The following is a 27,020-nucleotide window of genomic DNA, read 5'->3' as shown; positions in this document are numbered from 1 at the left end:
CCAAAAATGTGAATTTAACACAAAATCTATTAAAAACACCGAGTTCTGTAGCTCCATAAAATCCACTTTGAGTGCAGGGAGGTCAGAATCCAACAGCATCAGCAGTCCTTTTTCAACCTCTGAATCTGATTTCTGCTCAAGTCCCTCAATTTCAGCCAGAAAATACCTGAAATCATAGAAAAAGACACAAACTCATAGTAAAGTCCAAAAATGTGAATTTAACACAAAATCTATTAAAAACATCCCTAAAAGTGACTAGATCCTACTAAAAACATGCTAAAAACAATGTCAAAAAGCGTATAAATTATCCGCTCATCAATACCCCAGGAGTACAGCAGGTTGCAAAAGAAAAAACTAATTTCTGATGCAAAGTACTACTTATAGGATGAACCATATCTCTTTAAGAGATGCGCAGACGGAATGATCCGCAGATGCGTCCCTAGAGAGGAGGCACAGAAGATCCTGTGGTATTGCCATGGATCACAGTATGGAGGACATTTCGGAAGTGAGTGAACAGCCACTAAAGTCCTCCAATGTGGCTTCTATTGGCCTACTCTCTATAGAGATACCCGAGGGTTTGTGCGTAACTATGATAGTTGCCAAAGAGCTGGTAACTTGCCTCATGGTTATGCCATGCCTCAACAAGGGATCTTAGAGATTGAGTTGTTTGATGTATGAGGTATTGACTTCATAGGTCCTTTCCCACCATCATACTCAAACACTTACATTCTGGTGGCAGTAGACTACGTATCTAAATGGGTGGAAGCAATTGCCACACCCACTAATGATACCAAGAATGTGCTGAAGTTCCTCCAGAAACATATTTTCAGCAGATTTAGTGTTCCCAGAGTACTAATCAGTGATGGGGGCACCCATTTCTGCAATAAACAGCTTTACTCTGCTATGGTTCGATATGGAATTAGCCACAAAGTAGAAACTCCGTATCATCCACAGACAAATGGGCAGGCTGAAGTCTCTAACAGAGAATTAAAGAGAATCCTGGAACGGACTGTAATTGCCCGTAGAAAGGATTGGGCAAAGAGCTTGGATGATGCTCTGTGGGCATACAGAACAACATTCAAGACTCCTATAGGAACCTCTCCATACCAGCTTGTGTATGGCAAGGCTTGTCATCTGCCCGTGGAACTGGAACATAAAGCCTACTGGGCAACCAGATTCCTAAACATGGATGCTAAGTTAGCTGGTGAGAAAAGATTGCTTCAGCTAAATGAGCTAGAGGAGTTTAGACTCAATGCTTTTGAAAATGCAAAAATTTATAAGGAAAAAGCAAAAAAGTGGCATGACAAGAAATTGTCATCCAGAGTCTTTGAGCCAGGACAAAAAGTTCTGCTGTTCAACTCTAGGCTCAGATTATTCCCTGGGAAATTAAAATCCCGGTGAAGGGAACCATATGTGATTACAGGAGTGTCACCATATGGATATGTTGAGCTTCAAGATATTGATTCTGACAAAAAGTTCATTGTTAATGGACAGAGAATCAAACATTATCTTGAAAGCAATTTTGAGCAAGAATGCTCAAAATTGAGGCTTGAATGAAGCTCAGTAAAGGTCCAGCTAAAGACAGTAAAGAAGTGCTTGCTAGGAGGCAACCCAGCCATTAGCAAGTTATTTGTTTTAATTAATACTTATAGAAGTTTGATATACATTTTTCTTCAAAGGTAAATCATCAAAATTGAAGGAATTCACAGAGTTACAGAAGGATTCAATGCAAAAAGCAGAGAAAAGGAGATTGCTGGCAAGAAAACGCCTGTAAAGGGCATTTTGGGTGTTTAACGCTAGTAAAGGTACCATTTTGGGAGTTAAATGCCAAAATGGGTGCCATTCTGGGCGTTCAGAAAAACGCCCAGTGATAAAGGGGTTTCTGGCGTTTAACGCCAGCCAGGGTACCTGGCTGGGCGTTTAACGCCCATAATGGTCAACAATTGGGCGTTAAACGCCAGAATGGATACCATTCTGGGCGTTTAATGCCAGAAAGGCAGGGGGAGGAGATTTTGTTTCCAACTTCAAATTTTTTTCAAATTTTCATGTTTTGATTCATACTTTTCTGCATAAACATGTTTCAAACTTTCATCATTCACCCTCAATTTTCTTTCAAATCCTTCCCAAATCTTCTTCAAAAACTCAATTATCTTCTTAATTTCTTTCCAAATCTTTTTCAACTCATCATATCATCTCTTAATTTTTAGATGAACCAAATTTTCAGATTTAACATCTTTATATCTTTTTCAATTACAAATCTCATCTTTTTCATATCATGATTTTATTTTCTTCCATCAATCATATCTCTATGTCATATCTCTTTCAAATTTTTCGAAATCCCTCCCCTCCACCTATAAATATACATTCGGCCATCCCCTCCTCTCCACCATTCGAATTTTCCTCTTCTCCTCTTTCTCCCCTTTCCTTTCTTTTGCTTGAGGGCAAGCAAACCTCTAAGTATGGTGTGCTTTTTCGTGATCACTGAGCTAAGACTCATCAAGATCATGGCACCTAAGGGAAAACAAACCAAATCAAGAGGCAAGAAATAGAATACTCCAAAGAGTCTTTGGAATCAAGAGAGGTTCTTAACCAAAGAACATGCAGACCATTACCATAAAATAATGGGTCTGAGGTCAGTGATCCCGGAAGTTAAATTCAATCTGAAAGAAGATGAATATCCGGAGATTTAAGAGCAAATTCGAAACAGAGGATGGGAAATTCTAGCCAATCCTGAGAAAAAGGTTGGAAGAAACATGGTTCAGGAATTCTACTCAAATCTGTCCCTGACAGATAAGCAGAGAATAAATGGAACCGCCTTTCACACCTACCGAACCATGGTCAGAGGGAGGCTTATTTACTTCCATCTGGACAAAATAAGAGAGGTCTTCAAATTGCCTCAACTACAAGATGATCCAGAATCCTTTAATAGGAGAATGGTGAGAGTAGATAAGGGGTTGGATCAAGTTCTAGAGGACATATGCCTCCCTGGAACTAAGTGGATAACCAATTCAAAAGGTGTCCCAAACCAACTCAAGAGGGGAGATCTCAAACTAGTTGCAAGAGGCTGGCTGGACTTCATTGGGTGTTCTATATTGCCCACTAGCAACCGCTCTGAGGTCACTGTCAAAAGAGCCATGATGATCCATTGTATTATGCTTGGAAAAGAAGTGGAGATTCATCATCTGATTTCTTGTGAGATTTACACAATTGCAAACAAGAACTCCTCTGAAGCCAAACTGGCCTACCCAAGCTTAATTTCTCTGCTATGTAAAGATGCTGGGGTAAGAATGGGAGTAGATGAATTCATCCCAATCGAACACCCAATCACCAACAAGTTAATGGAAGGACAAGTTCAAGACAACTCCATAAAAAGGAGGGAGCAGGAGTTCCTCCCAGAAATTCCTGAAATTGACTACTGGACCCGCCTAGAAGCATCTGTTACCAAGCTGCAAGAAGCTATGGAACAACTTAAGGAAGAACAGCAGAATCAAAACTGCATGCTCTGCAAACTGCTGAAGGAACAGGAGAAGCAAGGGCGCGAGCTAAAGGAGCTGAAGCGTCAGAAGCTCTCCCTTGAAGGACCAAGCACCCCACAGATTGATGGAGCATCCACATCTCAAAATCAAGGTTGTTGAGTCCTAACTCTGTGATAACCTTTATTATTAAGAGTCATTTATTTTTCTGTTTTTTTATTTTCTGCCTTCTATTATTATTGGTTTGCTCCTATATTTATTTTTGCGTCTTATTTTTATTCCATAATCAATAAAAAAAATTTAAAGTTTATGTCTTAAAGCTATAAATGTCCCATGAATCCATCACCTTCTTAAATAAAAAGTGTTTTTAATTGAAAAAAAAAAGAAGTACATGAATTTCAAATTTTAAAACAGTTTAATTATTTTGATGTGGTGGCAATACTCTTGTTTTCTGAATGAATGCTTGAACAGTGCATTTTTTTGAATTTGATTGTTTATGAATGTTAAAATTGTTGGCTCTTGAAAGAATGATGGAAAAAGAGAAATGTTATTTGATGATCTGAAAAATCATAAAATTGATTCTTGAAGCAAGAAAAAGCAGTGAAAAGCTTGCAGAAAAAAATATATGCGGAAAAAAAAAGAAAAAAAAAGAAGAAAAAGAAAAGCAAGCAGAAAAAGCCAATAGCCCTTTAAACCAAAAGGCAAGGGTAATAAAAAGGATCCAAGGCTTTGAGCATCAGTGGATAGGAGGGCCCACAGGAATAAAATCCTGGCCTAAGCGGCTAAACCAAGCTGTCCTTAACCATGTGCTTGTGGCGTGAAGGTGTCAAGTGAAAACTTGAGACTGAGCGGTTAAAGTCGTGGTCCAAAAGCAAAAAGAGTGTGCTTAAGAGCTCTGGACACCTCTAATTGGGGACTCTAGCAAAGTTGAGTAACAATCTGAAAAGGTTCACCCAGTTATGTGTCTGTGGCATTTATGTATTCGGTGGTAATACTGGAAAACAAAATGCTTAGGGTCACGGCCAAGACTCATAAATTAGCTGTGTTCAAGAATCAACATACTTAACTAGGAGAATCAATAACACTATCTGGATTCTGAGTTCCTATAGAAGCTAATCATTCTGAACTTCAAAGGATAAAGTGAGATGCCAAAACCGTTCAGAGGCAAAAAGCTAAAAGCCCCGCTCATCTAATTAATATTGATCTTCATAGATGTTTTTGGAATTCATTGTATAGTCTCTTCTTTTTATCCTATTTGATTTTCAGTTACTTGGGGACAAGCAACAATTTAAGTTTGGTGTTGTGATGAGTGGATAATTTATACGCTTTTTGGCATTATTTTTAGTATGTTTTTAGTATATTTTAGTTAGTTTTTACTATATTTTTATTAGTTTTTATTTAAAATTTACTTTTCTGGACTTTACTATGAGTTTGTGTATTTTTCTGTGATTTCAGGTATTTTCTGGCTGAAATTGAGGGACCTGAGCAAAAATCTGATTCAGAGGCTGAAAAAGGACTGCAGATGCTGTTAGATTTTGACCTCCCTGCACTCGAAGTAGATTTTCTGGAGCTACAGAAGCCCAATTAGCGCTCTCTTAATTGCGTTGGAAATTAGACATCTTGGGCTTTCCAGCAATATATAATAGTCCATACTTTGCCCGAGATTTGATGGCCCAAACAGGCGTTCCCAGTCAGCTCAAGAATTCTGGCGTTTAACGCCAAAACTGGCATAAAAACTGGAGTTAAACGCCCAAACTGGCACAAAAACTGGTGTTTAACTCCAAGAAAAGTCTCTACACATGAAAGCTTCAATGCTCAGCCCAAGCACACACTAAGTGGGCCCCGGAGGTGGATTTTTACACAAAACACCCTAGCTTACTCATTTTCTGTAACCCTAAGTCACCAGTTTACTATAAAAACTACTTTTAGTGATTCATCTTGTACCTCATGACATTCTACACGTTTCATATTGTATCTTCTACGGCATGAGTCTCTAAACCCCATTGTTGGGGGTAAGGAGCTCTGCTGTTCTTCATGAATTAATGCAATTACTACTGTTTTCCATTCTATCACGCTTGCTTCTATTCTAAGATATTCATTCGTACTTCAACCTGATGAATGTGATGATCCGTGACAATCATCATCATTCTCACCTATGAACGCGTGCCTGACAACCACCTCTGTTCTACATGCAATCAAGCTTGAATGTGTATCTCTTGGGTTTCTAATGTAAGATTGGAACCTTCGTGGTATAAGCTAGAATTATTGGCGGTCATTCCTGAGATCCGGAACGTCTAAACCTTGTCTATGGTATTCTGAGTAGGATCTGGGAAGGGATGACTGTGACGAGCTTCAAACTCACGATTGTTGGGCGTGTGACAGACACAAAAGGATCAATGGATCCTATTCCGACATGATCGAGAACCGACAAATGATTAGCCGTGCGGTGACCGGTCATTTGGAACATTTTCACTGAGAGGACGGGAAGTAGCCATTGACAACGGTGATGCCCAACATAAAGCTTGCCATGGAAGGAGCCTTGTGTGCATGAAGAAGAAGATAGTAGGAAAGCAGAGATTCAGAAGACAAAGCATCTCCAAAGCCTCAACCTGTTCTTCATTACTGCATAACAAGTATTTATTTCATGTTCTTTTACTTTTTACAATCAAATCTGAGAATTATTGATATCCTGACTAAGAGTTACAAGATAACCATAGCTTGATTCAAGCCGACAATCTCCGTGGGATCGACCCTTACTCACGTAAGGTATTACTTGGACGACCCAGTGCACTTGCTGGTTAGTTGTGCGGAGTTGCAAAAGTGTGATTGTAATTTCATGCACCAGTTGTCAGGCACGCGGATCTTGGCTAAGTGAGTAACGAAGATTGGGTGATTGTCACGGGTCACCCCTTCATTCTGACTTAACTGAATTAAGTACGAGAGTATATCTTGGAGAAGAAGTAGGCATGAATTGAAAGAAAAACAATAGTACTTGCATTAAGTCTTTAAGAACAGCAGAGTTCCACACCTTAATCTATGGGGTGTAGAAACTCCACCGTAGAAAATACATAAGTGAAAAAAGTCTAGGCATGGCTGTGAGGCCAGCCTCCAAACGTGAACAATGGTCTATGATAGCATAAGATCGTTTGAATACAATAGTAAAAAGTGCTATTTATACTAAACTAGTAACTTAGGTTTACAAAAAATGAATAACTAAGTGCAGATAGTGCAGAAATCCACTTTCGGGGCCCACTTGGTGTGTGCTTAGGCTGAGCATTGAAGCTTTCACGTGCATAGGCTGTTCCTGGAGTTAAACGTCAGCTTTGGTGCCAGTTTGGGCGTTTAACTCCAATTCTGGTGCTAGTTTGGGCGTTTTACGCCAAGATGTTTTAGGCTGGTTTTGGACGCCAGTTTGGGCCATCAAATCTCGTGCAAAGTATGGACTATTATATATTGCTGAAAGCCCAGGATGTCTACTTTCCAACGCAATTGAGAGAGCACCAATTGGGTTTCTGTAGCTCCAGAAAATTCACTTCGAGTGCAGGAGAGTCAGAATCCAATAGCATCTACAGTCCTTTTTCAGCCTCTGAATCAGATTTTTGCTCAGGTCCCTCAATTTCAGCCAAAAAATACCTGAAATTACAGAAAAATACACAAACTCATAGTAAAGTCAAGAAATGTGATTTTTGCATAAAAACTAATAAAAATATAATAAAAAGTAATTAAAACATACTAAAAACTATGTAAAAACAATGCCAAAAAGGGTATAAATTATCCGCTCATCATAACACCAAAATTAAATTGTTGCTTGTCCCCAAGCAACTGAAAACAAAATAGGATAAAAAGAAGAGAAAATACAATAAATCTCAAAAATATCAATGAAGATTAGCTTCAATTAGATGAGCGGGACTTGTAGCCTTTTTAGCCGCTTAGGCCAGGATTTTATTCCTTTGGGCCCTCCTATCCATTAATGCTCAAAGCCTTGGATCCTTTTTACCCTTGCCTTTTGGTTTAAAGGGTTATTGGCTTTTTCTTTTTTCTTTTTTATTTTTTTTATTTTTTTGCTATTTTCTTTTCTTTTCTTTTCATATTTTTTTTCGCAAGCTTTGTATATTCACTGTTTTTTCTTGCTTCAAGAATCAATTTTATGATTTTTTAGATTATCAATAACATTTCTCTTTTTTCATTATTCTTTCAAGAGCCAACAATTTTAACATTCATAAACAACAAATTCAAAAATATGTACTTGTTCTTTTGCAATTAAAAACATTTTTCATTTAAGAAAGGTGATGGATTCATAGGACATTCATAGCTTTAAGACATAGACACTTAAACACTAATGATCATGTAATAAAGACACAAACATAGACAAAACATAAAGCATATAATTCGAAAAACAAAAAATAAGAATAAGAAAATTAAAGAACGGGTCCACCTTAGTGATGGCGGCTAGTTCTTCCTCTTGAAGATCTTATGGAGTGCTCGAGCTCCTCTATGTCTCTTCCTTTCCTTTGTTGCTCCTCCCTCATGGCCTTTTAGTCCTCTCTGATTTCATTGAGGATAATGGAGTGTTCTTGGTGCTCCATCCTTAGTTGCCCCATGTTGGAACTCAATTCTCCTAAGGAGGTGTTGATTTGCTCCCAATAGTTTTGTGGAGAAAAGTGCAAGCCTTGAGGCATCTCAGGGATTTCTTGATGAGGAATTTCCTCATGCTCTTGTTAAGGTCCATGAGTGGGCTCTCTTGTTTGCTCCATCCTCTTCTTAGTGATGGCTTGTCTCCTTCAATAAGGATATCTTCCTCTATGACAATTCCAGCTGAATTGCATAGGTTACAGATGAGATGAGGGAATGCTAATCTTGCCAAAGTGTAGGGCTTGTCCGCCACCTTGTAGAGTTCTAGAGGTATGATCTCATGAACTTCTACTTCTTCTCCATTCATGATACTATGGATCATGATAGCCCGGTCTATTATAACTTCAGACCAGTTGCTAGTAGGAATGATAGAGCATTGGATGAACTCTAACCATCCCCTAGCCACGGGTTTGAGGTCAAGCCTTCTTAGTTGAACCGGCTTGCCTCTTGAGTCTCTCTTCCATTGAGCTCCTTCCACACAAATGTCCCTAAAGACTTGGTCCAACCTTTGATCAAAGTTGACCCTTCTAGTGAAAGGATAAGGATCTCCTCTCATTATTGGCAAGTTAAATGCCAACCTCACATTTTCCGGACTAAAATCCAAGTAATTCCCCCGAACCATTGTGAGCCAATTCTTTGAGTTCGAGTTCATACTTTGATCATGGCTCTTAGTGATCCATGCATTGGCATAGAACTCTTGAACCATTAAGATCCTGACTTGTTGGATGGTGTTGGTGAGAGCTTTCCAACCTCTTCTTTGAATCTCACGTTGGATCTTTAGATATTCACTCTTTTTGAGCTTGAAGGGGATCTCAGAGATCACCTTTTTCTTGGCCACAATTTCATAGAAGTGGTTTTGATGGACCTTTGAGATGAATCTCTCCATCTCCCATGACTCGGAGGTGGAAGTAATTGCCTTCCCTTTCCTCTTTCTAGAGGTTTCTCCGGCCTTAGGTGCCATTAATGGTTATGGAAAAATAGAAAAGCAAAGCTTTTTCCACACCAAACTTAAAAGGTTTTCTCGTCCTCGAGCAAAAGAAGAAAGAAAGGAGTAGAAGAAGAAGAAATGGAGGAGATGGAGGGTAGTAGTGGTTTCGGCCAAGGGGGGTAGTAGTGTGTATGATGTGTGAAATTGAAGGTAGTTAGGAGGTGTATTTATAGGGTAGGAGAGAGAGGGAATTCGGTCATGAATGGGTGGGTTTGGGAGGGGAATGATTTGAATTTGAATGGTGAGGTAGGTGGGGTTTATGATGGATGGATGTGAGTGGTGAAGGGTATTTGGGGAAGAGTTATTGATGGGATTGGTCAAGGGTATTTGGGGAAGAGTGTTATGGAAAGGTGTGAAGAAGAGAGAAAAAGAGGTGGGGTAGGCGGGGATCCTGTGGGGTCCACAGATCCTGAGGTGTCAAGAAATTCTGCTCTCTGCACCATTTTGGCATTCAAACGCCCTCTGTGTGCCAATTCTGGCGTTAAACGCCAGCTCTGCTACCATTCCTAGCATTAAACGCCGGTCTGCTGCCCCTTTCTGGCATTTAATGCCAGCCAGACACCCTTTACTGGCGTTAAACGCCAGTCTGTCTGCCAATTCTGGCGTTTAATGCCAGCCAGACGCCAGACACCCTTTTCTGGCGTTTAACGCCCATAATGCTGCCAGGCTGGGCGTTAAACACCCATTCTACTATCCTTACTGGCGTTTAAACGCCAGTAAGCCTGTCCTCCTGGGTGTGCTATTTTTTATGCTATTTTTTATTTTGCTTTAATTCTGCAGCTGTTTTTATGACTTCACATGATCATCAACCAAAAGAAAACATAAAATGACAATGGAATATAAATAAATATAATTAAATAATATTGGGTTGCCTCCCAACAAGCGCTTCTTTAATGTCAATAGCTTGACAGTGAGCTCTTAGAGAGCTTCACAGAGACTCAGAGCTTAATGGTGGCCTCCCAACACCAAACTTAGAAGTTGAGTGTGGGGGCTCTGTTTGACTCTGTATTGAGAGAAGCTTTTCATGCTTCCTCTCCATGGTTACAGAAGAAGATCCTTGAGCCTTAAACACAAGGTAGTCCCTGTTTAATTGAAGGACTAACTCTCCTCTGTTCACGTCAATCACAGCTCTTGCTGTGGCTATGAAAGGTCTTCCAAGGATAATGGATTCATCCTCATCCTTCCCAGTGTCTAGGATAATGAAGTCAGCAGGGATGTACAGGCCTTTAACCTTCACTAAGACATCCTCTACAAGTCCATAAGCCTATTTCCTTGAATTGTCTGCCATCTCTAGTGAGATTCTTGCAGCTTGTACCTTAAAGATCCATAGTTTTTCCATTACAGAGAGTGGCATGAGGTTTATACTTGAACCAAGGTCATGCAGAGCCTTCTTAAAGGTCATGGTGCCTATGATGCAAGGTATTAAGAACTTTTCGAGATCCGATTTCTTCTGAGGTAATTTCTGTTAAACCAAGGTATTCAGTTCATTGACGAGCAATGGAGGTTCATCTTCCCAAGTCTCCTTACCAAATAACTTGGCATTCAGCTTCATGATTGCTCCTAGATACTGAGCAACTTGCTCTTCAATAATATCTTCATCCTCTTCAGAGGAAGAATACTCATCAGAACTCATGAATGGCAACAGTAAGTTCAGTGGAATCTCTATGGTCTCTATATGAGCCTCAGATTCCTTTGGTTCTTCATTAAGGAACTCCTTAGGGGTCAGTGGACGTCCATTGAGATCTTCCTCACTGGAAATCACTGCCTCTTCCTCCTCTATAGGTTCGGCCATGTTGGGTATATTAATGGCCTTGCACTCTCTCTTTGGATTCTCTTCTGTATTGCTTGGGAGAGTACTAGGAGGAGTTTCAGTCACTCTTTTACTTAGTTGACCCACTTGTGCCTTCAAATTTTTGATGGAGGACCTTGTTTCAGTCATAAAACTTAGAGTGGTCTTAGATAGATCAGAGACTATGGTTGCTAAGTCAGAGAGGCTCTGCTTAGAATTCTCTGTCTGTTGCTCAGAAGATCATGGAAAAGGCTTGCTATTGCCAAACCTATTTCTACCACCATTATTGTTATTGAAGCCTTGATTAGGTTTCTGCTAATCCTTCCATAAGAAATTAGGATGATTCCTCCATGAAGGATTGTAAGTGTTTCCATAGGATTCTCTCATGTAATTCACCTCTTCCATTGCAGGATTCTCAGGGTCATAAGCTTCTTCTTCAGAGGAAGCTTCTTTAGTACTACCGGATGCAGCTTGCATTCCAGTCAGATTCTGAGAAATCATATTGACTTGCTGAGTCAATATTTTATTCTGAGCCAATATGGCATTCAGAGTATCAATCTCAAGAATCTTCTGAGTCATCCCATTATTCGCAGGATTTCTTTCAGAAGTGTACATGAACTGGTTATTTGCAACTATTTCAATGAGTTTCTGGGCTTCTGCAGGCGTCTTCTTCAGATGAAGAGATCCACCAGCAGAGTGATCCAATGACATCTTGGACAATTCAGACAGACCATCATAGAATATACATAAGATGCTCCATTCTGAAAGCATGTCAGAAGGACACCTTCTGATCAATTGCTTGTATCTTTCCCAAGCTTCATCGAGGGACTCACCTTCCTTTTGTCTGAAGGTTTGGACTTCCACTTTAAGCTTGCTCAACTTTTGAGGTGGAAAGAATTTGGCCAAGAAAGCATTGACCAACTTTTCCCATGAGTTCAGGCTTTCTTTAGGTTGTGAGTCCAACCATATCCTAGCTTTGTCTCTTACAGCAAAAGAGAAAAGCATAAGTCTGTAGACCTAAGGATTAACCCCATTGGTCTTAACAGTGTCACAGATTTGCAAGAATTCAGCTAAAAACTGATGAGGATCTTCCAATGGAAGTCCATGAAACTTGCAATTCTGCTACATTAGAGAAACTAATTGAGGCTTAAGCTCAAAGTTGTTTGCTCCAATTGCAGGAATTGAGATGCTCCTTCCATAGAAGTCAGAAGTGGGTGCAGTAAAGTCACCAAGCATCTTCCTTGCATCTCCACCATTGTTGTTATTTTCGGCTGCCATAACTACTTCTTTTTCGAAAATTTCTTTTAGGTCCTCTCCAGAGTGTTGTGTTTTGGCTTCTCTTAGCTTCCTCTTCAGAGTCCTTTCAGGTTCAGGATCAGCTTCAACAAGAATGTTCTTATCCTTGTTCCTGCTCACATGAAAAAGAAGAGAACAAAAAAGAAGAGGAATCCTCTATGTCACAGTATAGAGATTCCTTTATGTGAGTAGAAGAATAGAAGAAATAGAATGAAGAAGGGAGAAGAAGAATTCGAACACAAAGAGACGGAAAGGGTTCGAATTATAAGAAGAAGAGAAGTGTTAGTAAATAAATAAAATAAATAGAAAGAGATGAGAGAGAGAGAGAGAGTATTCGAATTTTAAAAAGAGGCAGAAGAAAAATATTTTTATTTTTATTTAATTAGTTAAGATAGAATTCGAAAATTAAGAAAAGAAATAAAAGTAATATGAAAACTAAATAAATTAATTAATTAAAAAGATTTTTGAAAAAGTTGTTAGTTGGTTTTCGAAAATTAGAGAGAGAGAAAAGTAGTTAGGTGGTTTTGAAAAAGATAAGAAATAGTAAACTTTTTAAAATCAAACAAACAAGTCAAGTGGTTAATTGAAAAAGATTTAAAAATAAATTTTGAAAAGATAAGAAGTTAGAAAAGGATTTTGAAATTAAGTTTTGAAAAAGATATGATTGAAAGATATGATTGAAATTTATTTTGAAAAAGATTTGAAAAGGAAATTAAAAAGATTTGATTTTTGAAATTAAAGTTGATTACTTGACTAACAAGAAACTACAAGATATGATTCTAGAATTTAAAGATTGATCCTTTCTTAATAGGCAAGTAACAACTTAAAAATTTTTGAATTAACACATTAATTGTTAGCATTAATTTCGAAAATTAAGAAATAAAAATAAGAAAAAGATTTTGAAGATCAATTTTAAAATTTTCGAAAATATTAAGAAAAAATGAAAAAGATTTGATTTTTGAAAAAGATTTTGAAAAGATAGAATTTTTAAATTGAAATTTTGACTTGACTAATAAGAAACAACCAAATTTTGAAAATTTTTGACTAAGTCAATCCCAAAATTTCGAAATTTATTATAAGAATAAGGGAAAGATATTTTTTTTATTTTTGAATTTTTAATGAGGAGAGAGAAAAATAACAAAATGTAAAAAGACATAGGAAATTAGGATTAAATCAAATAATGCATGCAAGAACACTTTGAATGTCAAGATGAACACCAAGAACATATTTTTGAAAATTTTTAACAAAAGAAAGACATGCAAGACACCAAACTTAGAAATTTTTTTAACTTTAGACACTAATGATTCGAAAAAGCACAAAAAAACAAGAAAAGACACAAAACAAGAAAATTCAAAGATCAAAGAAGGATAATCATCAAGAACAACTTGAAGATCAATGAAGAACATAATTCATGAGTTTTTGAAAATTAAAGAAAAATTAAAAAGATGCTATTGACACCAAACTTAAAATTTGACACAACACTCAAACAAGAAACACAAAATATTTTTGGTTTTATGATTTTATCAAATTTTTTTTTTGTATTTTTCGAAAATTATTTTAGAAAAGGAAAATAAAGAAATTCAAAGTTTTTAATAAGAATTCCAGGATTCCTGTAATGTTAGTCTAAAGCTTCGGTCCAAAAGATTAGACATGGCCAATGGCCAGCCAAGCTTTAGCATAGAATTATGAATGAGAATCCAAAGGCTCATGCAATGTGATTCTAAAGCTCCGGTCCAAAAGAATTAGACATGGCCAAGTGGCCATCCAAGCTTTAACATAACACATATATGCATGTCCTTTTTACAATGGAAGGTGGAAACCTCGGTCCAAAAGATTAGACATGGCTTAACAGCCAGCCAGGTTTCACCATATCTCATGAAGCTCTAGAATTCATTCTTAAAAACTCTGAAGAACAAATTTTTTTTTCGAAAATAAAATTAAAAAGCTTAAACATAAAATAAAATTACCCAATCTAAGCAACAAGATGAACCGTCAGTTGTCCAAACTCGAACAATCCCGGCAACGGCGCCAAAAACTTGATAGTGAGAAATCGTGATTCACACTTTTCACATCTCCACACAACTAACCAGCAAGTGCACTGGGTCATCCAAGTAATACCTTACGTGAGTAAGGGTCGATCCCACGGAGATTGTCGTCTTGAAGCAAGCTATGGTCATCTTGTAATCTCAGTCAGGCGGATTCAAATGGTTATTAAAATATAATTAAAACATAAAATAAAATAAAGTTACTTATGTAATTCATTGGTGGGAATTTCAGATAAGTGTTTGGAGACGCTTTGATGCTTCTGAACCTCTGCTTTCCAATTTCCTTCTTCCAATCATGCGAGCTCCCTTCCATGGCAAGCTGTAAGATCCTCTCAGTGAAAATGGTCTTCTACGGTTTCTGCACGGCTAATCAACTGTCGGATTTCTCGTCTCGGATGAAAAATACCAGGTACAGCTACCACATGGCTAATCATCTGTCGGTTCCCGCTAGCGTCAGAATAGAATCCATTGATCCTTTTGCACACTGTCACTGTGCCCAACATTTGCAGGTTTGAAGCTCGTCACAGTCATCCCTTCCCGGATCCTACTCGGAATATCACAGACAAGGTTTAGACTTTTCGGATCCCAAGAATGCTGCCAATGATTCTAGCCTATACCACGAAGATACTAATCTCACGGACTCGATCCGTGTATTAGATATCCAAGAGAATATACTCCAGCTGTTGTCCAATGACTACGTTGAACATCATGTACACCGCTTTGTGGTTGTTAGGCACGCAGATCTTGGCTAAGCGAGTAACGAAGATTGGGTGATTGTCACGGGTCACCCCTTCATTCTGACTTAACTGAATTAAGTACGAGAGTATATCTTGGAGAAGAAGTAGGCGTGAATTGAAAGAAAAACAATAGTACTTGCATTAATTCATGAAGAACAGTAGAGCTTCACACCTTAATCTATGGGGTGTAGAAACTCCACCGTAGAAAATACATAAGTGAAAAAGGTCTAGACATGGCCGTGAGGCCAGCCTCTAAATGTGAACAATGGTCTACGATAGCATAAGATCGTTCGAATACAATAGTAAAAAGTACTATTTATACTAAACTAGTAACTTAGGTTTACAGAAAATGAATAACTAAGTGCAGATAGTGCAGAAATCCACTTCTGGGGCCCACTTGGTGTGTGCTTGGGCTGAGCATTGAAGCTTTCACGTGCATAGGCTATTCCTGGAGTTAAATGCCAACTTTGGTGCCAGTTTGGGCGTTTAACTCCAATTCTAGTGCCAGTTTGGGTGTTTTACGTCAAGATGTTTTAGGTTGGCTTTAGATGCCAGTTTGGGCCATCAAATCTCGGGCAAAGTATGGACTATTATATATTTCTGGAAAGTCCAGGATATTTACTTTCCAACGCAATTGAGAGTGTGCTAATTGGGCTTCTGTATCTCCAGAAAATCCACTTCGAGTGTAGGAGGGTCAGAATCCAACAGCATCTACAGTCCTTTTTCAGCCTCTGAATCAGATTTTTGCTCAAGTCTCTCAATTTCAGCCAGAAAATACCTGAAATTATAGAAAAATACACAAACTCATAGTAAAGTCTAGAAATGTGATTTTTGTATAAAAACTAATAAAAATATAATAAAAAGTAATTAAAACATACTAAAAATTATGTAAAAACATTGCTAAAAATGGTATAAATTATCCGCTTATCAGTAATCTAGGTTTACTATCCTAGTTGTGGACCACAAATATGGCAACTGTGTGGAATCAATCCAAATCAATCAATCATCCTTGAGAATTAGTCAAAAGACGTAATTGATCTCAATCCATAAGTGCTAGTCAACTCACTAATTACTTAGTGAAAGACTAGCGTCAATGGAAACCAAATCAATTAAATAATCTCACACAATGCCGATTGGACATCCACAACTCAATTCCACCCAAACACCCAATTTTTTAACCAAGGAATTAAACGTGCAAGAAATTAAACATCAAAGCAATAAAAGTTAAAGCAATTAAATGCAAGGGAAAGAAATGGCAAGAAAGTAACTTAACATGCAAGAAAGTAAATGAAAGCAAGTAAAAGTCAAAGCAATAAAACTTTAAAAGCAAGAAACCTCTTGGCAAGTAATTGAGGACTAAGGCTACCTATCCTAGCCATTGACCCCAAACATATGATGATTATGAAGAGTTAATCTTACTTAGTCAATCTTACATCAAAGATAAGTCAAATAGGCATAGTTAATTTCAATCTCTAAGTCCTATGTCAACACTAAGGGGTCACATAGAGTCAAGGGAGACCAAATCAACTAACTACTCTAATGTATCAAACAAGAATGGACATCAATGACTCAAGGAACACCAAAGTCAACAATTTCAAGCCAAGAATGGAGAAAAACTAAGTAAAGACTAGGCCAAGCATTTTATCAAACACTTGGTGTGCATGAAAATAAAATAATATTAAAATGCATTAAAACAAATTCCTAACTACCAAAAGCAAGAAAATGACAATGACAACTAAAGAAAGCAATAAATGACATGGAAACATAAATTTGCATTAATTAGAATTAAAATAACAAAAGTGTTCATAACATGAAAATTAACATAAAAGAGAAAACAACAAAAGAGATGAAGAAGATAAAGACAAGAAAGCATAGAAACATAAATGAAACTACATTAAAACAAGAATTATAGTGCTGAAATTAAAAGAAAACTAAGCTAAAAACCCTAATTCTAGAGAGAGGGAGGAGCTTCTCTCTCTAGAAACTAAGAGAAAACATAATAAAAACTAAACCGATTTGCCCCCCTTCATTCCTCTTCACTTTGTCCTTAAATAGCTTTAGAAAATGAGTTGGATTCGGTTTTGGGGCCCAAAAATCGCTGCCAACGAGTTGCAATTAATGAGGTCACGTGCATGGACCTGTCCGGACACACAGATGTGTGCGTCTGCACACATGCTGAATCCTGACTTGTGTGTACGCACACTTAGACTTATGTCTACTATAGCAAATTGCATATCATTTTAAAGTCCCGGATGTTAGCTTTCCAATGCCACTGGAACCGTCTCATTTGGACCTCTGTAGCTCAAGTTATGACCAATTTAGTACAGAGAGGTCAGGGTTGGCAGCTTTCCAAATCCTTCATTTCTTGAATTCTTCCCTTTTGCATGCTCTTTCCTCAATTCTTCAACCCATACTTGCCTTGGAAACCTGAAAATCACTTAACAAATACATCAAGACACCAAATGGGATTAAAGTGAATAAAATTGACTAAATTAAGCACAAAAGAGCATGTTTTCACTTTCAAGCACGAGTTAGGGAGAAATCTCAAAAGCATGCTATTTAGATGAATAAATGTGGGTTTATGTGATAAAATCCACTCAAATCAAACCAAAATATATCGTAAAATATGGACTCATCATCACACTAAAAGGGGCGTGTCATATGCCACAGCTAGGAGGCGTGTCCCTAGCACATGCCCTCGATGAAGCATTCAAAGACAAGCCACAATAAGTGGCGTATTGCACACCAGGGAGAGGAAGCGTGTCTCCCACACACGCCTTCAAAGTACACAAGGCCAAGGAAGGAAGTGTGTCACATGCCAAGCTAAGGAAGAGTGTACATGAGACACGCCAAGCACCAAGCACACAAGGCCAGGTTAAATGAAGCGTGTGACACGCCAAATAATTGAGGCCCAATTTCATCCTATTTTGAGGGTGTGTTGCACACCAAGTTTTCTCCTCCAATATCACCCAATTGTGTGGCGTGTTGCATGCCAGAATCAAGGGGAGTGTGTTGTGGACACACCTTCGAGCCCTCTTGTCAATGGGCGTGTAACACGCCGCATTCCCAAGTATAGCACGCCAAGATCCCCTTCAAGTCCATTCCAAATACACTCCAAGCAAAGTCCACAATCCACAATCAATCAAAGGCCATAGGACCCATTAGCAAGCAAGCTTCATGACTAGTAATAGTTAGTTAGAAATTGTAAATTTGATGTAATTTGAATTTAATTTGAATTTCATTTTAGGATAGCTATAAAAGCCCATAGAGCATACTTTGTTATGGGGGCCTCTACTCTACACTTCTTCACACACTTTTCTCCTTCGTTTTGAGTTCTAGCTCTATATCATGAGTCCATTAAGGGGAGGAGCTCTGTGGAATTCTAATGGATTAATGATTTTTCTCTTCTTCTAAATCTCTGCATTGTTGTTCTAAGATAGAGTTTTCATTGTTTATCATAAAAATTCAATTCAATTGGAAAATATCTTGAAGCTCACTTGAATTCCATGATTGACTTGGAAAAGTAATCAGAAGAATTGAGGTTCAAAACTTCTTTCTCATAATTCTTATGATTTTGGATATGGAATTGATAAGTGACATAAGACACACCTTATCTGGATCTTGAGGATTGTGTGACTTTAAATCCGAGATTAAGCTTCACTCTTTTCATGAGCAATTGATCAAGGAATTGGCAATTGATTAAGTCAAGAAAAATTGAATGACCAAGGACTTGAGGTTCAACTACGTATAATTTGCCAGAGGTCTTTCTTTTGCATGATTGAGAAGGAAGTGAGAATAATTGATCTTGAAGAGTCCTCATCTCCAAACCTTAACTTCTTAATTCAAATTACTTTTTCCGCCGTTTACTTGCTTTCCTCTAATTCAAGTCATTTACTAGCTTTCTTTCAATTCCAGTCATTTACTGCTTTCCTTTAATTCTGTCAATTCATTATGCTATTTTAATTCCTAGCCTTCATTTAATTACTATCAATTAAGTTACTCTTAGTTTATTACTTCAATTTACTGCTTTTCTTCTATTGCTTCATTTATTTATGTTCATTTATTTGTTTTTCTTTAATTTCATTAGTGCTTTATTTTTAATTGCTTTTTTTCCATTAGATCTTTACTTTCAAGTAGTTCTTTAACTTTGCATATCAACAAACCACATTTTGAATCGTTTAGCTAAACTAATCAATTAATCATTATTGCTTATTAATCCTCGTAGAAATGATAACTCACTCACTATGATATTACTTGATATGATTCGATATACTTACCGATTTGTGGGTTTGCTTAAATGCCCGCATCACCAGTCAGTAAAAATCACCGATATGGTCGTTGAAAATGGGTGATTTCTAGTTGTATATGATAGTTTCTAGCTTTATATTTTATTTTATTATGGCCAATATATATATATGATTTATCTATAGAATAGGGAGATCTCATATATATATATTTCATATATTTTCCATTTTTGGACTTTCTTTCAAATTACGCCTAACGGAGTATCAAACCTAGCTCGTTCAGATCATAGACTAAGACAAAAAAGGAAAAAAGATTTTCCAGTATCGATGTATCGGTTAAGATAGTGAATGGAGCCCCCTTTGTGAGACCAGGCCCGGGCGACTGTTTACCAAAAACACAGGTCTCCGCAAAGTCGTAAGACCATGTATGGGGCTGACGCCTGCCCAGTGCCGGAAGGTCGTTGTGGTCGGACTCTATTATGGATTTCTGAGCACATTCTCCATAGGGCCCAGTGTCAGTGTCGGCCCAGCAGAGTGCTTTCGCCGTTGGTGTTCTTTCCGATCTCTACGCATTTCACCGCTCCATAGTGAATTCCTCCTATTTTTTGTAAAGACGAAGAAACAAATTCGATTTTCTCTATTCTACTATATATATATATATATATAACAGGTCCATCATACAAAGTTTCAGTGTTTATACTTTACATTGTTTATCCTGCACAACTCTAGTTTTATTGAGTCGTGTAGTTATTTTATTTTTAAACTTTATATTTTAGCAACGATTGTTACCGATGACAACAAAATACTTTTAAAAATAGTAAAATTTACCAATAATTAGTTAAAATTGATATACTTTTTCTATAGCCTAACTTCCAATAATATTAATTACCAATACCTTAGCCCCCAGTAGTAAGACTTACTGTTGACAATGCTTAATACACTACTACATGTTAGACCTTTAGTAACATTTACCTGGTAATATTTATTTAAATGTTAGTAATTATCATAAAATTAAATATTAAGTAACATTTATACTCAAATGTTAGTAAATACATTTAATTTTTTCAAAAACTTACAAAAAGTGTTGCCTATTCTCAACTAGATCTCAAAATCCAATCAGGTGTTTTCATTCCCAGTTCTTCACTCTCTCCCTTACTGCTCTAAAATGGTGAAACCACCCTCTTCATCCTCCTCAATTTCTTACTCTGCCTCTTCAATCTGTCGCTCCTCTCATCTATCTCATGGTTCGCAAATGGAAACCACAAATCGCGTGCTCTACTTTGAATTCGTCTCTTCATTCTCTTGTTCACAATTATCATCAAAGTTGTTGCCATCGTCACGTCCATTGTGATGATAGGCAAGGATATCTCGAATTCAATCTGAAATCTCTGCTCTAGGATCTGAATTAGAAACTCTCGAGGTACGTAGATCTTAATCTATTATTTCATGACAAATAGAAGAGAAATTATTGAAATTACTTTTCTTATCTTTCCCTGAAGTAGTAACTGCATGAGAAATGAAAATAGTAACTTGTGCAGATTGATAGTAACTAATTAATTCTATTTCTCACTCAACTGATTGAACTTCTCATGATTTGCAATAGAAATTACTCATTTCGATTTGAATTGCATGATGTTGAAGCTTCTTATAGCAGATCGAAAAAGAAAAACTTTAATTGCATAAGTAAGTTCTCTTATCTTTCACTGAATTTGTTTTTTCATTTGGCTTCTCAATTATATCTAAAAAATTATAGTTAAGGATTTTCATTGTTATGTGAATGAATACATATGTTGTGTTTGACAACGAATCCAATTTTTTTTAGTATAAAGTTTTTTATGAAAGTTCTTTGAGTTTTTGGAAGTGCATTTAAGGTGTTTGAAGAAATGACTCAAAAAACTTTGTTACTATATATCTTAGAGGAACCTGGACATAGTAAAATTTAAGGGAGTCTGCTTCACCTTTAGATTTAAGATCAGATTTTACAGTAAGAGATTCTGATCAATATAATGCATAATTTTCATTTGGAAGTTGAGGATATGGCTAGCGTTGACAATCAATATTTGCATAATCTTCTATTAATAATAATCTTATTAAGTATACTTTGCTCACCAAAATTGTGCATTTAAAGCGTGCTCACTTTTCTATATTTATTCATCTCTTAATTTGCTACTCAAATCAAATTACTTGAGACTCAAACAATAGTTATTTCCATATCTAAATAGAAAAGTTATCTATCTAAGGGAGATCAGAACATAGAAGAACAGAGCTTGGTTGTGACTTGTGATGATCACTTAATGGATAATGGCACAAGATAAAATAGTTGTTTATGTCTTTGATTTATTCTGAGTGGTGGTTTATAAATTTTTTTGATATTTCGTAACTTGTTAAAATGAATAATATCGCATGCAGGAAAATTGCCGGAAGCAACATGCTGGATGCATGGAACCATTGGTCGGAATTCTAGATTTGCCTCTTAACAATGAAGCCAACCATTGTCCTCTTCTTTGGTTATCAAGATTCCTTCAAACTAGAAAGTGAGATTACAACTTCCTATATTATCTCATTAGCTAACTAAATCAATAAAATTTCATTAGTTCTTACGAAGCAAAGTTTTAGGGCTGAATACTTCACTCTTATAGTAGAACTAGATTAAGGTCTAATAGATTCTAAGGCTAATGTAGTTTTTTTTTGTTTCTTGCTTGCCTAATGACATTTAAATTTGAAGTCTAGCTTAATTGTCTTCTCCTCTCTATTTACATATTACTTCCATTGCAGCTGTACAGGATTAATTAAAGATGTAAAGTCCCTGAATGTGAAGGCCGCCTTTCTTCTCTGTCTCTCTGAGCTGGCGTCTTTCACTCCACCGCCACCTCTCTTGCTTCTGTCATCGCCTTCAGCGCTTGCTCTCCTGTCTGTTGCTCTGTTGTGGTTTTCTTTCGTCCCTGCCTCAGTTCCAGTAGGTCCTTTGTCCTCTTATTCGTTGTAGTTGATTCTTTCCTCTGTTAATTCCTTGTCATTCCTTACATATTAGAATTTTGACTTTGGCTGTAAATTTTAATTGGCTTTTGTTTCAATGAGCATGGGGACTGCCAATGATTCAGGTTCCTTAAACATTGTTGTTCATTTTTCTTTGGTCCCCCCTCTCTCTAAATTGTCACCATTATTTATATTCATTTTTTATTTTTGTTATTGGTAATGGCAGGGATGAGTTTGGTTGAAGATGGTCATGTCAGAAAGAGGAGCAGAAAAAAAAACCATGGCTGAGATGGAGCAAGAGAACATAAAGAGCAATTAGAAAAAATTAAATAGAAGGTTAAATGCTTTATTGCTTGTTGCGTTGGTATTTTCTGAGTACCTTTCTACTATTATAAATTTGTGGTTAACTTGTATCTATATTGAAATGGTGATCTTAGTTGGGATTAAGGTCGATGACATTACTTGTTCTTATTAAAGGTTTCCTGTAATTTAACTGAATGGTATTGTACATTTGTATTCATTGTCTTGAAAATGAATGTAGATGCTCAAAATATAAATAGAGAGAACAATGGATGAGATCAATTGTGGAACACAGGTGATGAGATCAGTTGTAGCTCAGAAACAAAAGTATATTTGCGCAGCACTCCATATATACCACTTATTTCTTGCTTTTGGGTTTGTTGTGCAATTAAATGAGGTTTTATATATATTAGCATTCAAAAATTGAATTACTATGGTAATTGTTCTGGTTCCAATTACACAATAGATGGCTTCTTATTTTTAAAATTTTAATTCTTATTATATAGTTGAGTTGCAAGGTTGACATTCTCAATTCTTATGGATGGAGAATTGCTCAATTATGTATTTGATTTGTCTTTAATCACTTGTTGACCTTTGCTATTTTCTGGATACAATGTGGATTCACCATAAGGTATCATTTTCATTTTTTGTTTACTTTTTCTTTAGTAAAATACTTAAATCTACAGAATCTGCTAAACTTAATTGGAGAGGGAGATTCAAATAAACTATTCCACGAGGTTAGCGAAATTGTTTGCTCTTTATTTTTCTATTTATGTATATATTCTTTGATGTTCTTTCTTATTTCAGTTATTTGAGGTTATGTTGGTTAATGACAAGATGTTCGATCCTCTAGGAAACCTAAATTTATAATTGACTCAGAAGAAGAGGAGAGTGACAAGTCTAATGGTGAACTTGACGTCAATGTTGGGCAAATTGTTGGTTATGATACTATTTGTGCAATTTGTGACAATGGTGATGAAATACTTTCGTATGTCTTCTCAATACAAGTTCATGGTTATAAGGACTTGCATTATTTTGCTCTCCATCCTTTATGTATTACTAAGAAATTAGGCCATTTTCATATTTGTTTTACTAAACTAGTTACTTTTGTTTCAATAATTCAGCTATGATGGAAGATGCTGAATTCACTAAAACTCAAGTTACAGTAAGTAACTATCTCACATCTTTAGCTATTTTGAGAACAAATATAACTTGAGATGTTTGGATGTATTTTCTCATAAGGAGTGGAAAAAAAAGAGTAAATCGGAGTCAATTATCTTGGTTCTCCTCTTCGGTTATACTCTAAAATAAAGTATTTCAAATTGAATAAAAACTAAGATTTTTCATTAGCACTTTTGAAAGTAAGTGATGCTGAATACTTTGTTTGAAACTTCCTATTATTTTTCTTCTCCACCTGTTTCATTTTCATCTCAAAGTCTCAAACTCAGTGTTAGCAATATATTTCTCAATTTCTAATTGTAGCTTTATAAGATGAAATCTAAACTTTGTAGGCCTTTCCATCATGAAGCATGAGTGTTTATTAGCATGCGTAATGAACATTAAGTTCAATTAAATAATAATTGTGGTTTTAATTTTTATTTAATCATGTAAGCATATTGGAGAAATAGAAAAATTGACTTATTAGACCAATTTTAATGTTTAAATATCTTGAGTTTAATTTGTAAAGTAGGTGTAGAATATGTAATTGAGGAAAAAAATTTTAATTCAATATTTTGTGCATTTAAATGTTACTAAAGATCTATTGTAATATTTTTTATTGTTAGCAAAGAAAATCTTTTGTAACATTTATTAGAATATTGCTAATGAATATCTATTGTAACATTTTTGAAAGTGTTATTAGAAAGACTTATTGCGACATTTTTTAAGTATTACATAAAATATCTATTATAATATTTTGTAAGTGTTACAAAAAAGATCTATTGTAATATTTTTCTAAGTGTTACAGAAAATATCTACGGTAACATTTTTCTAAATATTACAAAAATTATCTATGATAGCATTTTTCTAAGCGTTACAAAAAATATCTATTATAACATTTCTCTAAGTGTTACCATGGATGATTTATTGTAACATTTCTCATAATATTACTATAGAATATCTTTTGTAATATTTTTACTAAATATTATTAAATTTTTAGAAAAATATTAATATACTACAAGAAATTACTAGAATAGCGACCGATTCTGGTGGTCGCTAAAACCTTGGTTGTTAATTTAAAAATAGCGACCAACTTCGGTCGCTAACCGTTAGCGACCGATTTTCAACCAATGCTACCAAACTAGTACCAAAAAATATTGATCACTAAATAGTGACCACTTTTTTTGTCGCTAAATAGGTCGCTGAGAAAATCGGTCGCTAAATAGCGACCAACTTTTTGGTCGCTAAATCGGTCGCTGATAAAATTGGTCACTAGTGTCTGATTTTAAAATCGGTCGTTAAATCAGTCACTGTTATTAATTTCCTAATTATAAATGTTTACTAATTTCATATATACCACTATTAAAACTTAATTTTCATAAATAATTATATTATATGAAAATATCCTGGATAAAATCATATTTAAATTTTAAACTATACAATTTTACCGGATAAAATTCAAATTTTTGGTACATTTAGTATCTTGTGTTTTTTTTGGTAGTATTCAAATTCCAAGTTAAATTTAAACTCAGAAAAACTAAGATTACTAATTCACTAGTTAAATAAACAAAAAATTTGTATTATTATATTTTTTGGACGATCGTACAAATCATGAAAGAGAAGTACAATAATTAATAGTATATTCCCAAATGGAAATTATATTAAAATACACTGCATTCTTTTCTCTATGCTTACATAATTACATTTTCAAAGCCATTTCCTTTTGTTTTGAACTGTTTACTGTTGTATATGAAGCTCAAAGCCTTTCCATTCTTGATAGGTAACTCTCTGCAGAATAATTAAGCAATTGTATATAATAAGATGTTGCAAATTTTGCGTGGATTAGCATAAATAATTGCAAGCTTTAAACACAAATATACATACATAGATGGGTAGATACATACCTATTCCTATAGGCAAAAGAGGTATAATATATTTGCATAGTGACTTCAAATAATTCATCATTCCATGGCAGATTTTTTGGCTTCCCCTGAGTAGTGCCAGAGCTGCAAGAAGGTATTTAACTTAATTAGAACCTTAAGAATTCAACTACTTCTAGGATGAAAAATGTTAGCCAGGATATGTTTATTAATTGAGGGTAAAATCGAAGTATACATGTAAAATGTAAATCATGACACAACAAAATTCAATATAATAATTAATCCAAAATCCAAATATCGAACTTCGGTCAATATAGTTGGAGCCTACAAGGCTAAAACTAACAGTTAGAAGGCGTATAGCAATATAACAAAATTTACTGCATACAAAAACACACACTATTATATTTCTAGATTACTTAATTTTCCACGTCAAGGGTTCAATATAGTCAACATATATGAGATATATATTTAATTACAAGCCAAATGAGTAACTGAGATACAAGGAACTTTAATTACAAGCCAAATGAGTAAAACATACATGACATCACAAATTGGGAAAATCTAAGTGACCAATAGGTTTTAGCCAACATATAGCCAACAATTCCATTTTCACTCTCCTTTCAAAAAGGAAAAGACACACCTGGTTACTCGGTTTCCTTATTTTTCTTACTACGCAGCATGACACTTTCAAATTAGTTCCAGTTGTAAACTTCATTGCTTGCTCAATTTATTTTATCCTCTATTTTGCTAGTGAGATTGTTCACCAATCAGTTTTAAATCACTACATAAGTTTCTTGTCAGACATATTAATACATGAAACTTTTATCCAATTGCAACCTTCAAAATTGTATTCAATAGAATTTGGACAGGATAGAGTACCTTCGTTAGCCTCTCCTCTGTTGCATTCAAAGCACGTGACTTATCAACTTTTGAAAGATATAAGTCCCTCTATCTCTCTTGGCAGTAGAAAGTTCTAAAGCTATCTTTTGCTCCCGAATAGCTTTCTTTAATGCTATTGTAACAAGACTCGTTTAAGCTTTTACTAAATGAAAACAAGATATGTTAACCAAAAAATGGAAACAAGATACGGATTGTATAGTCCTACCTAGTTCTTCAGTGAGATCATCCTACTTGAATTTACTTAGGTATTTAATATTCCAAAGGTCGCATGTTTTACGTTTTCCTTTCTGATTTTGTGCTATGATTGAAAACATGCTTCTTTGGCCTTATATTTGCTAATATTAATCTTCTCTTATTACCATTCAATGCCGTGATATGTGCGATAAGTGATTTCAGGGATTACAGGGCAGGAATGGCTTGGAGGATGGAAAGAAAGCATGCAAAAGTAGAAGGAATACAAGAAATTGAAGGAACTGCAAAGTTGTCAGCCCTGACCTCTTCGCACTCAAATGGTCATAACTTGAGCTACAGAGGTCCAAATGAGGCGGTTCCAGTTGCGTTGGAAATCTAACATCCGAGGCTTCACAATGATATATAATTTA

General features: G+C 35.9%; 2 long non-coding RNA genes across 2 annotated transcripts; one reads left to right on the top strand and one right to left on the bottom strand.

Moving 5' to 3' along the window:
* On the top strand, window positions 22,265-23,220 carry LOC110262851. The gene is made up of 3 exons (XR_002347864.1): window positions 22,265-22,305; window positions 22,407-22,516; window positions 23,167-23,220. It is a non-coding gene; the product is annotated as an uncharacterized LOC110262851 (long non-coding RNA).
* On the bottom strand, window positions 26,451-26,688 carry LOC110262850. Its single transcript, XR_002347863.1, has 2 exons — window positions 26,624-26,688; window positions 26,451-26,530 (listed from the first exon to the last, which is right to left on the bottom strand). It is a non-coding gene; the product is annotated as an uncharacterized LOC110262850 (long non-coding RNA).

The sequence above is a fragment of the Arachis ipaensis genome, chromosome B05, assembly GCF_000816755.2.
Source record: "Arachis ipaensis cultivar K30076 chromosome B05, Araip1.1, whole genome shotgun sequence".
Taxonomy (NCBI): Eukaryota; Viridiplantae; Streptophyta; class Magnoliopsida; order Fabales; family Fabaceae; genus Arachis; species Arachis ipaensis.
The sequence above is the reverse complement of the archived record's forward strand: the minus strand, read 5'-3'. Positions and strand labels throughout refer to the sequence as shown.